This window comes from Tamandua tetradactyla, chromosome 12 (genome assembly GCF_023851605.1).
Source record: "Tamandua tetradactyla isolate mTamTet1 chromosome 12, mTamTet1.pri, whole genome shotgun sequence".
Taxonomy (NCBI): domain Eukaryota; kingdom Metazoa; phylum Chordata; class Mammalia; order Pilosa; family Myrmecophagidae; genus Tamandua; species Tamandua tetradactyla.
In genome coordinates this window covers 49,849,051-49,861,466 of record NC_135338.1, presented here as the reverse complement: position 1 = coordinate 49,861,466, position 12,416 = coordinate 49,849,051, and the positions used below count along the sequence as shown (strand labels likewise).

At 40.2% G+C, this 12,416-nt stretch overlaps 1 protein-coding gene across 4 annotated transcripts in view; it reads left to right on the top strand.

Annotated features, from left to right (window-relative positions):
* FOXN3 (forkhead box N3) overlaps positions 1-12,416 on the top strand; it is a 413,410-nt gene that overhangs the window by 100,289 nt on the left and 300,705 nt on the right. For 3 of the 4 annotated variants that reach the window (XM_077123298.1, XM_077123290.1, XM_077123299.1), the window contains exon 2: positions 11,505-11,619. The gene's annotated coding sequence lies outside the window, so the exon portion shown is untranslated. Of the gene's footprint in view, positions 1-4,768; positions 4,953-11,504; positions 11,620-12,416 lie in introns of those variants that run through there. The other variant, XM_077123291.1, reaches the window with a different exon arrangement.

Sequence of the window (12,416 nt, the reverse complement as noted above, 5' to 3'; positions counted from 1 at the left end):
CTCACCACCTTCCCCTTGTCTATGTGGGACATGACTACCAGGGGTGTGGATCTTCCTGGCAACGTGGGACAGAAATCCCAGAATGAGCTGAGACTCAGCATCAAGGAATTGAGAAAAACTCTAGAATGAGCTGAGACCCAACATCAAGGGATTAAGAAAACCTTCTCAACCAAAAGGGGGAAGAGTGAAATGAGACAAAGTGTCAATGGCTGTGAGATTCCAAACAGAGTCGAGAGGTTATCCTGGAGGTTATTCTTACGCATTAAGTAGATATCACCTTGTTATCCAAGATGTAATGGAGAGGCTGGAGGGAACTGCCTGAAAATGTAGATCTGTGTTCCAGTAGCCATGTTTCCTGATGATGATTGTATAATGATAATAGCTTTCACAATGTGACTGCATGATTGTGAAAACTTTGTGTCTGCGTGATTGTGAAAACTTTGTGTCTGATGCTCTTTCTATCTACCTTATCAACAGACAAGTAGAACATATGGAATAAATAATAGGGGGAAAAATGTTAAAATAAATTTAGTTTGAAATGCTAGTGATCAATGAAAGGGAGGGATAAGGGGTATGGTATGTATAATTTTTTTTCTGTTTTTGTTTTATTTTTCTGTTGTTTTTTTATTTCTTTTTCTGAATTGATACAAATGTTCCAAGAAATGATCATGATGATGAATATGCAACTATGTGATGATATTGTGAATTACTGATTATATATGTAGAATGGAATGGTCATATGTTAAGAATGTTTGTGTTTCTTTCTTGTAATATATATATTTTTAATTTAAAAATTAATTTAAAAAAGTATAAACAAAGAACAACAAAAAGAATTAGCAATTTTTAAAAATATCCTTATTTGGCAAAATATAATGTTGGACGCCGTCCCCCCAAAAAATATTGTGATGAATATAAAACATAACAGAAAGTACATACCACATAAATATAAAATATGTTGAAAAATTATTATGAACTATATTATAACCCACACCCAGGTTAATAAATGGAATAATAAAAGCAATACATGTATTCCTTCCCAATCAAATTCCTCCCTACCCTCCCTCCTACTTTGACTTTTATAAAAAGCACTTCTTTGCTTGGGTTTATAAAAGTTTGCTGTTAAAAAATATATATTTTTATTGAGAAATATCCACACACATACAATCAGTGACTCATCATATCATCACATGGTTTGTGTATGCCTCACCATGATCAGTTTTAGAACATTTGCATCGCTCCAGAAAAATAAATAAAAAGAAAAAAAAAAGAACTCATACATCCCATACCCCTTACCCCTCCCTCTCATTGACCCACAGTATTTCAGTCTACCCAATTTTTACCCTTTATCTCCCCCTATTATTTGTTTATTTTTATCCTTTTTTTAAAAACTCATCTGTCATGTTATGTAGATTTTTACCTCAATAAAAAGAAAGTATTTCTTCTCACTAAAAAGAGCAAGCAAAAACAACAAACAAAAAACACAGTTCTTGGACTGATTTGCCTAATAACCAGTTCAGCAAAAATTTAAATCCATTTTGAGTGCTTTGTATTCATTGCCAGCATCGCCAAAAAAAGTAATTAATTTCAAAATGGAAAAGAATTAAAATTATAAAATTAAACATAAATTGAAACTTAAAAACAAGCTGAGTGTACCCTTAGAAGACAAGATCTTAAAATGCCAAAGAGATGACAAAAAAAAAAAAAAGATTCTCCTTTGTAAAAACACTAAAAAAGTTGTAAATTATAGGCAATTTGTTCATTAGGTAAACTGGCTTTAAGCAAACTGACCTAAAACCACAGACAGCTAGAAGTCCACACTTTTGTGGCCAGGGACATTTTCTCACCTTATTTCAGACACAATTCTAATCAACTATTATTTGGCTTCTCGGCGGCTGGCATATTAGATGTGAATCAAAACAGAGAGGGGACTGCAGAGGGCAGGCCACTTTGTGCAGTGAGATATACCAGCTGATCCCTGACTGAGGAGGGCCGGTGGGAGGAGGCCAGAGAAAAATTAAAATGTAAATACAAGGATTAGCAAATCACAGTAGTGTGGGGCTTTTCCTGTAGGGTGGGGTCCTCCCCTCCTCCTGCTTCTTACTCCTGTGGCTTCTGGGAGCGCCCATGTTACAATGTGCACGCGAATTGAGGTTCATTTCATAATGGGAGCCAACTCATGAAAAATATTTATAGTAAGCTAAATCATGTGCAGTGTCCCTTGCCCGACTTGTTGTTTTCTTCTACGATCTATTTTAGAAAGCTTTCCCCAAATCAAATCCTTGACTCTTGAGTTGGAGTATCCTTTCAAAGGCACTCAGTTTTACCTTCTGCCCTAATAGGAAGTTACCCCGAAAACATTGCCCAGGGGAATGCTTTTTGACACTTCATCAATATCTCCAGGCCAATCTAGGAGATACCCAGTGGACTGAAAAAATTCACTTTTCGGAAGTCCTCGTTCACCAAAATGTAGCATGACCAAATCTATTTAATGCTTTATAAGCAGGGCAGTGGGGGAAGGAAGAGGTTCATAACTAAATCACCACTAAATTATCTTTCCATCATCTGGTGGCCCTAAGTGTGGTTAAGAAGCTTCTGGAATCAGGAATGGCTTACTTCTTTAGGGAGAGTAAGTTCTCTATTGTTGTTTCTTGCTGCTTCCAATCCCCTTTCACTTCTAGGACCCAAGTAGACCCAGCCGCCTTCTCTCCTTTGAGGCCTGAAGAGGGATGCCAGAGGCTTAGGGCTGGGTTTCTGGGAAGGAAGGGGGACTCATGGCCTTGTGAGCAGCTCAGCTGACCCGCTTTGGGGGTGGGGTTTAAAGTGAGCCTAAAGCCTGGGCTCTTACCTCCTACCGTTGGGTGAAGAGAATGGGTGGGCTGGGGTACCCTGAACCACCAGCCAAAGCTAATCCTCAAATGGACTAAATTGATAGTGTCTTTCCTTTTATAGGTATTTTTACTCTAATTAGTGTAAGCACTTGACCACCAACCGCGTATGTGAACACACTTAAAGGCAGCGTGGCCCGTGGAAAGAGTGTTAGGTCAGGGAAGGCTCGGGATCCCGTGACTTAACGTGTGACCTTGGGCCAGTCACTGACTTTCTGAGCCTCAGTGCTCTTTTCTGTGAGATGAGATTGATGACACCAGCCAGACGAATCCATGAAACTCTTGTGATAGTCAAATGAGAGAACCTATGTGAAAATGCCTGGTATCACCAGTATCATAGAAGTGCAAAAGGCTGTGTAAGGAAGTACTGTTCTGACTGCATTGGCTGTGTTCCTTAAATGTGTAACTTCTGGTCAAGACTAGTTTGAAGGGTCATCTCTACCTGCCCTACAGGTGTACACCGATGAGGCTTTATACTGGACCCTAACTTGAGATCTTTTTGAAAAAGGGACACATGTCCTTTTCCAGGAAAGTGCACATATCTGTTTTTTGTTTGGCTTTATCCTCGAGATGTGTTGATTATTATCATCATAGTAAACAGCCGAGAATAATCCAGTTAAGGAAAATAATAGGAAAATTTTGCTCATCTTTTGTGGGATAATTTTGCCATCATCCTGCAAATAAAGTAGTGGTTTCTTCAAAACATTCCAATTCAGGGTCACAGCTCTGCCCTGCTAAAGCCTACAATTGATTGTTCAGTGAGGAAATTGTGTTCAAGTGAAGCACATCAGCATGCAAATCTAAAATGTGGCCATTTTCATCCAGATTGAATATTATTAACTAGCCCAAGGGATAGGATGTAATTAAGATTTTAAACGGCTTACTTTTGTCTACAGTGATGTGTAACCCCGATATTTAAAGTGGCTTATCGGTTTGAGTAATAGAAGGATGGCCCACTGTGCCAATCTCGACACGTGTTGGCTTTTCAGGTGTAATGAAAGAATTTGGCTTGCTCCACAGGTCCAAGCATTGATCAGGGCAGAGATTTGAACTCGAAGCAAATTAGAGGATCTTCAGATTCGAGGAAAACCACATTTCTTTCTGAATAATAGCAGCTTTCCATCTCATTACCCACTCACTCATTCTAATATCTTCTTCCACGGGCTCAGGAACAAAGATAAAGTGGAGACAGGTGAAGCCCTTATTGAGGGTTTATGCTTTTGCCTAATTAAAACTATTGGATGTACAGCTCGCTAATGCAGCTCTAGTTGGAAAGGAGGAGAACAACTCTTAGCTTGGATCCACCTCAGAAAGTTTGCAAGGCTGCCGCCTGCCTTTTCGCAGAAATGAGCAGGCACATTTTTGGTAGCATCTGTAATCGGGTGCAAATTCCCGACACGGTGCTCCTGAAGTGAGACGAGATGCTCACCTTTTCTGTCCTACCCATACCATTTTAAAAGAAAGAAACAAACTTCTTCCTTTCTCCCAGGAGAAGTTCGCTAAAGGATCCATTGCACAGTTCTACACCTTCAGCCGACACCCAGCAGGCTACACTGGCACCATGGCTCATTTCAGCCATCTGGATTTTTGAGGTGTACTATAGGTATTTAGTCCATGATTTGATAATGTTAAAAATATATTAAAGCAGTGTGAGACTAAAGGAGAAAGAAGATGAATGTTAGCATTCCCCTGGGGTTCATGGGTGAAGGAATTAACACAGCGTGGCACTCTACCCTAGCTGTGTTTGTTTCCATGGCAACAGCTACGTACATGTTTCAGACTATCTACAGTGACACAGTTGCAGAAATAGTAGCTTGCAGGTTTCTGATATCGCATCAGTGGACAGGCAGCACGCACTATATTAAGTAAGTGTAAAAGAATTTAAAATATAGCTCTTGATTCAGATGTATGTGAGCTCAGCTGAGCAATGTTTGGGGGTTGCGGCGTTCCCCTTCCTCACGACAGCAAAAATCTGGGCAAAGTTGAAAGTTGCAAGATTCCAGTCAAACAATTGTCCTTGCTTGGGTAAATATCATCAAATGAAACAAATGTGAGTGAGTTACAAAGGTAAGAAAATGGCCTTGGCAGATGACATATTTAAGAAGGATATTGTCAGTGAGGCTTTTTCTTTTTTTTTTTTGGAGGAGGGTTAGCAATGGGCAAGGAATGAAATCTTTGGTTTGAAAATAGCTGAGTCTTAGAGCAAATCTAATTTGCAACAAAATCTTTAACTGCTGCTGAGTTTATGGCAACTGAGATCTTTGAATACATCATTGTAGAAATTGCTTTTATATGTTTTTATGTAAAAGATCAAGTGTGGAGCAGAGAGGTTGATTTGGGTGTGCAGTTAAAAGCAAAATTGGGGCTCCATTGTCTTTTCTGAATGCTTATATAAATATCTCTTTTCTTTCTGGGGTGACCCTGGTTTGTCTTTGACATTTGCTCGTACTTTTTAGTCTGGTTTGCAGGTAACTGTGTTTATATTACGCTGCCACATTGTAGCCTGATATGACTTCAGTGTTGGTTAGAGGGCAACCAAGTAAAGATGATCGACTCTGTAAGTGTGTGACTTTGCAACCAAATTGTGCAGTAATTTAGGAAGAGAAGTGTTCAAATGGGTATTTATTTACATGCTGGCAGCCTAGGTATTAGGTTAATGGATTTCAATGTGCACGCTATGATTGTGGGAGCTTTCAAGTATGTTGTAGTTCAATTTATACTGAGTTTTTAATGTCAAAATATTTTTATTTATGCCCATTATTAAGTTTAAGCACACGTTTACCTTATAGTTTTATTATTCACATTTCAGTGAAGAGAATGTAAAATGACATGGTAATTTAAGCTAATCTATTCATTTAAGGGGGATTAGTTTTCTAACGATAAATGGTCTTTTACAAAAAGTGGCTTGAGACATGCAACTCTTTTGGTATGTAGGAGACTGTGTATGAGACTATTTTTTCACATGCACATGGTACCTCCTGCTCATTATTTTGCACAGTAATTATTTGATTAGATGTTAAGAAAACAACTGTGAGGACTCTGGAGCTTCTGAACATCTGGGCCTGTGGAAGGCTGGGACAGATTTTCAATTATAAATCAGTGACTTGAACCCAGGGGTGTTCAACATTCCAGTGGACAAAAATGGTTCACCTTTCTAAATAAGGTACTCCAAAAATGAAACTGATGCTGAAGTTGCTTCCCATTTGTGCACATCTGTAAGCTCATGCCAAAGGTAGCTCCTCTCTCACTCTCCCCTCTGTGGAGTTTTGAGACCCCAGCCCATCTTTGCAAAGACCCACTCCCCTGTGCCCTAGCTTACCTGGGATAGGCCTTTATGTATCAGGATGGGCAGCTTCTCCCTGTGACAGCTGCATGGAGCCATCTGTGTACGGCCCCGCCCCTTGCCCCAAGCAGAGGGACTGCCTGTCATTGGTATGAGTTTTATTTAATTTCACTTGTACATTTTTTGTTTTAAAATAACTCAGATTTATGAGATAGTTGCAAAAATAATACAAAACCCACACAGAGAACTCCAACATACCTCCTACCCTGGTCCACCAACTTTTAACATTTTGCCATTTATGCCATATCATGCTACCTATCCATTCCCCTATTCATCCATCTATCTATGATCTCTCTTTCTTTTAAAACATTTGCAAGTAGGTTCATGCTTCTTGAACACTTAATATTCCCATGTACATCCGAGGATAGTTACTTATATATCCACCTTAAGGGCAGTTATCAAGTTCAAGAAATTTAACATCGATTTAAAGCTTACAGTCTATATTCCAATTTTTTTCATATGTCGCCAATAATATCTTTTTGGGCCTTTTCTCTTACATTCGTAGATCCAGTCCAGGATCATGTATTGTATTTAATTGCCACTGTCTTTCTATTTGGTTAATTTTTTAAAAGTGTGGAGAGTACAAGAGTTTACATGAAGTTCTGTTACCACATTTGAGGGACCCTGAAAATGTAAAGGCGTTAACCAGAAATCAAGATGTTTCAATGAAACATTTTGGGTGACTATTTCAATTTTGTTTCCTTGAACGTGCTAGAGCACTCCTTTCCAACAATCAGGATTTATATATATATTTTTTTAAATCATGAGCCACAGTTACAAAGCTGTTTTCCATTGTAAAAATAAATAAATAAGTAAAACTTATTAAAAGTCTGTGCCATAGTATTTCAACTCTTTCATAAGAATGGAAAAACACATAGACCTAAATTTAAAACCAATTCCAAGCCCTAGGCCGAACCAGTATTTGAATATAAAATCCTGGCAGTACTTGTAGGAAATGCAATTGCTTCCATTTGAAGGGCCAGGAAATTGATTTAGAAAAAAAATAAATTTGAGGGATTCCTAAATAGTGGCAGCATGGGATGAATAAGAAAAAAATGAAGGGTACCAACTGGTCTTATTACCAATCTTAAGTGGTAATAGAATTGCCAGAATAAACTTCCTGAGGTATAGCTCAGAGGGAGTAACTGTTGCCAGGTAACTTTGGAGGGTTCCAGGTGACCACGGGATAAGAGCCAATTGTTAGCCAGCTATCTAGGGTTTTTCACTGTCAGTCCCCTTCCAGCCTCCTTCTCACTCTCAGTCTTTTCTTGGCCATCCTGGACCACTGCCCTAGGGCACTAAACATTGGGTCCTGACCATGCCAGGAAGCTCCCAGGTCTTTGCTCTCGCTGCTCCCTCTGCCCAGCTGCCTTTCCACCCATCTTTGCTTTGCAAGGGCTGTTTAAATTTCAGCTCCTCCATAAAACTTTACAGGTTCCCCCCTCTCGCCCTCATCAGGGTTTCTCCACCCTCTGGTTTTTGCTTATAGCGTGTAAACCATTGTATTACCATAACTGTGAACCTCCTTACCTCTGATAGGAGCTTCTTAAAGACAAAGACCACAACTTATGTACTTCTGTAGCTTTTACCATACCTAGAACAGACCGGTTTCATTTACTTGAATTCTTAAAACCTTGTAAAGGTGCACATTGTTGAACGATCTTCAAATGTGTGTTCTTTCTGCCTTAAAAGGCAGTCTATTGGATAGTGAGATTCCTAAGGCTTTGTCAATCACAGCTCCAAGCATCTGGACCAATTTCAGCCACTTTCAGAAGCTTCCCCACTTCCTGATGTTAGATACTGTCTAAACATGGTACCCAGATGAATGGCTGGATTTTTCACATTCGAAGCATCATGAGATTTTAGAGCCAGTAGGAACCTGAACTGTCAAGTGACATTTCTAAAGCCACACAGTTGATGGGTTGACCCACGTGGGTGGACAGTATCTCTTGCCCAACCCTGCTGAGCCTTCCTGGTGGTGGCTCCATTTTTGCCATCACCAGTCAACCCTTGAGTTCCGCTCCTTGTTTGGATTGGCTCATTTTCTCCATGTAAACACCATCATCCAACAGCAATCCCGTTAAAGACTCTTGGCTAAAGGCTGATATCAGTGGGATAGAATTAAAAACAAAAGTGAACTGAGGGCTGGACCCAGGGGACTGGGAGTGATGCAAACAATTCATTCGCCAGTGCCTCTCTGCAGACAAGGCAGCTGCTGACTTCAGTCAAGTCCAGACCCTTAAAAAGAGTGGAAAAAAGAAAGCACATACTTTCCAGTGCCTGCCTGGGCACCGTGCAGCCCGGCCAGCTGGGCGCAGCACCACGGCAGAAAAGATCTCTTCAGTTTCAGAAATACGAGACTCTGACCTTGCACAGAGGGAGGGGAGCATGGCTGCAACTGAACCTGATTTGGCATTACGTTTCTGGGCATAATTCTGTGTGCAGTTATATCAGACACTGCTCCTGTGTGAAGCCCAAAGAAAAAACCAGCCTCCAAGCTGACATAAGGAGCAAGTTGTTGGGCAAGAATGTGTGTGTGTGTGTATGCACGTGTGTGCGCGCGTGCGTAAAGGCATTCCTCTGAGTCGGACAGACTTTTTCAGAGGAATTCTTGGTTTTCCGTGTAAACGTGTACTTCCTCTTTCCCAGAGTTGCCTGTTAAGGGAATAAAGCTCAGTTCAGGTCTTCCGAGTTGGAAGCCTGATTAATCTCCCTGCAGTTACATATGGAAATAAATTACTAAATGGTCCACCTGGGACTAAACTACTGCAGAGAGGATAAATTATTGCCATTGTATATGTCTGAGTTGCTGAAGACCGAGTGGTGCGTACCAGGAGCTGCTGAAAGATAACTGGATACTCTGCTGTGGTCAGAGGAATTTTAAAAAAAAATTAAAAGTGAGAGCTTTCCTTGAGCAGATTCTTAGGAGAGTGGTTTGGTTGATGTCCATTTTGTTCTTCAGAACTGCTGTGCCTGCAGATATTTCAAAGGAGTGTCTCGAGGTCATACAATACATTTTTTTCATATTTCTAACAAAAATAATTAATAATTTTTTTATTAATTATTAATTATTACCCACAGCAGCTCATCGACGAGGATAACTCTACCACTGTAGTATTAGGCTCTGTAACTTTCATCGTAATTTTGTACCTATTTTCTTTCTTAAATCAAAGTGGTGAGGCAAGTCACTGCCTCTATTTCTTGCTAGAAGGAAAACTAAAGTTTAGGAGGATTTAGTGTCTTCCCCATATGACTCAGGTGTTTAAAGGGCAGAGCTGGGACAAACAACCAAGTATTGCTGGTTCTGAATCTAGCATCATTTCATCCAGAGGCTTGTATGACATCAAAGCATTTTCAGTATCTTCTCATTCAGTTTGCATCAGGAAATAAAATATTCTATTTATATGAGTTTTCTAGAAGCAAAAGCTTACTTTATTGATCATGGAAAGTACTTTTTTTCTAATTGGAGATGTTGAGTATTACTTTAACTTTTTCTTGTGACTAAGGCACACCACTATCTGCTTATTTTATTAAGCTAAAACCAGAGATGTCCTCAGGGTCTTTTAGGTGTGGTAGCCTTTTGCCCCTTTGCAGAACGGCCCGAGGCTATTGTGATATCCAGATTCTTGCGCCTATTTAAAATTTTTTGTGTGTGTTCTTCCTCCTGGTCAAAAAACCCTTCAGTTGTTAATCTTTGACCCCGCTGGGGTGCTCTGCTCTAGGAAATACAGTGCAAAAAATACGGAAGAACAACTGCATTTGGGAATCTTTAAGTCTCCTGATTTATCAGGTGTCAAATTCTAAACAGAGGCAATGGGTGCAGTCTGGGTGGTCTTTACAGAAGAAAGCATGGGCTGAAGCATTTACCTGTCTGTATTTGGAAGCAGCCTTGTCTCACCCACTTTGCCTTCAAGTCTCTCATGTAGCAGCCAAACTTGGTTACACCATTCCTGAGTAGGACTTATGTGTCCTCCTATTCAACCTTTGCTTTGATTTTTTGCCTATTCCCATTCCTGCAGCAGAAATCCAGTCCAGACCTCATGGCCCCTTGTTATCATCACGTTCTTCGTGATGCCTTCCCTTACTTGCTCCTCTGCTACCCACTGCCCCCACCCAAGCCAGAAGCAAATGTCTCCTTGGAAGCCTCTAACTGTTACAGGATATATCAGAGTCTGTGTGTTGCTTGTGTGCATGTCTTAACTCCCATAGTGGAGAGAGTACATTTCTCAATGGCAGGAACTTTCTCTCAAACCTATCCTTAGTCCGCAATCTCTAGCTCGTTGCTTTGTCCCTAGTAGGAGCTTAACACATACATAGTAGTGTAATTTTATTTTACAGCAATAGAATAAATGTCTTTGAATGGATAAATTCATGATCTCCGGTACATCAGAATTACTTGGAAGGCTTGTTAAAACACTCCGGGTACTCTGCTTGAATAAGTCTTGAGTGGTGACCAACAATTTTCATTTCCAACAAACTCTCAGGTAAAGCTGATGTCACCTGTCCAGGGTTCACAGTTTGAGAACCTCTAATCTAACAAATACATATTCTAACATTTTCACACTACAGCTTGTAGAACAGTACCTTTCTTTTCATTAGAAAGTCTATTTATTTGTTTTCCCAGGCTAAAAAGAAGTTCTGTTAGAAATTATACACTCCATGCCATGTGCCAGCTGTTCTATTTTGCAAAATTATTGGTAGACTGTAGCCCAATAATTTGCAGCTCACTCACTTAGTGAGCTTTAGCTGCTAGAATCTTTATTCCCAGAAGTAGAGTCAGAGTACTTTTATTTTATAACATCAGAGGAGATGCTAACAGGTTTAGAGAGGCATTGACTTTGCATCCCGTCCACCTGGTCTACCCAGTGGTGCTAGGCTGGTCCATGTTGTGGAATGTTGGCCTAGAGTACTTGTTGGTGCTCTGATGCTTTTCATTTATATGGGCAGGGGTTTCAGGGGTAACATAAGACCATCTCACAAATGTTTCAATGGCAACTATTGTAAAATAAGATAACTCCATCATGTCTATGGCCTGTATTTTCAAATTTCTGGTCCATTTATGTTCACTGAGGCTGGTTGCAAAAAAACACTCCATCACAAAAGACCAAGTGGTTCAATAACTAATCACAAAATACAGAGGTACTGGTGCAATTGGCTTTTTTCACTGAAGTGTATCATTTCTTTAAGAGTCAGGCCAGAGACGATGGCCATTGTGGTTGAGAGTGCTTTCTCCTCTTCTGCTCTAATCCTATCTCCCTTCTGCTCCTCTCCATCAGGCGCTAGAAGCACCATCTCCTAGAAGTCCAGTGTTGTAGTGATTATGGAGGCCCCTCTGTCCTTTCTGTGACGGGAGTGATGCTGACCTCATTTCCTGGACCCATTTCGACTCAGGTAATCACATGTGCCTTACCCAGCTCACCTACACCGTACATAGATTGCATTTAATGAATGAAATACCAAAGCTGTATTTAAATGCAAATGCAGAATTGATTGTTTTTCCATCAATTGATATCCTTCCCTTCTTCCTCAAGTCTTCTTAATGATCAGTTTATGCAGCTGAGGAGACTGACTATGTGGTCAATCCAATTTAGGCGTTAAGATAATTGAAAACATTGAATCACCTCTATTTATAATTTTGGCATGTGATATAGACACACAAAGCAATTGGAACATTGCTGGGAATTTTCATATACACATTAGCTTCAGCAATAGTTCCTTGATATTTCTTTTCCTGTAAGAACATGTATGCTCTAATGATATTAATCTTTTTAATGTTGTACACTTCTTGGATGAGTTCAATAAGCATTATTCTGTTTCTGTTATGTGTTCTTAGGACAGGTGGGGATAAAGAGACACAAGACTGTTCCCTGTTCTCACAGAGCTCATGGTTTAGCCAAAGATCCAGGAATCAGTCACATGAAAATGAGAAGTAGTGGTGCTCAGTTTGGGGTCAGGCTAGGCACTAACAGTTGTTCTCTATGTGAGAAACTTAAATGATTGGGATTGAAATATTGAAGGAAGAATTCATGGGAGAGAGAGGACCTCAGATGGGCTTTAACTCTGTGCTGCATTGGCCAGGCAGAGGAACGAGAGTGGCATTGTGCCCCAGCACGGAGGTGGGAGTGAGCCAGCTGTGGTCAGGCTAGGAGGGCCCTGGCTGCCTGGGCCAGAAGGTTTGAAGGACACTC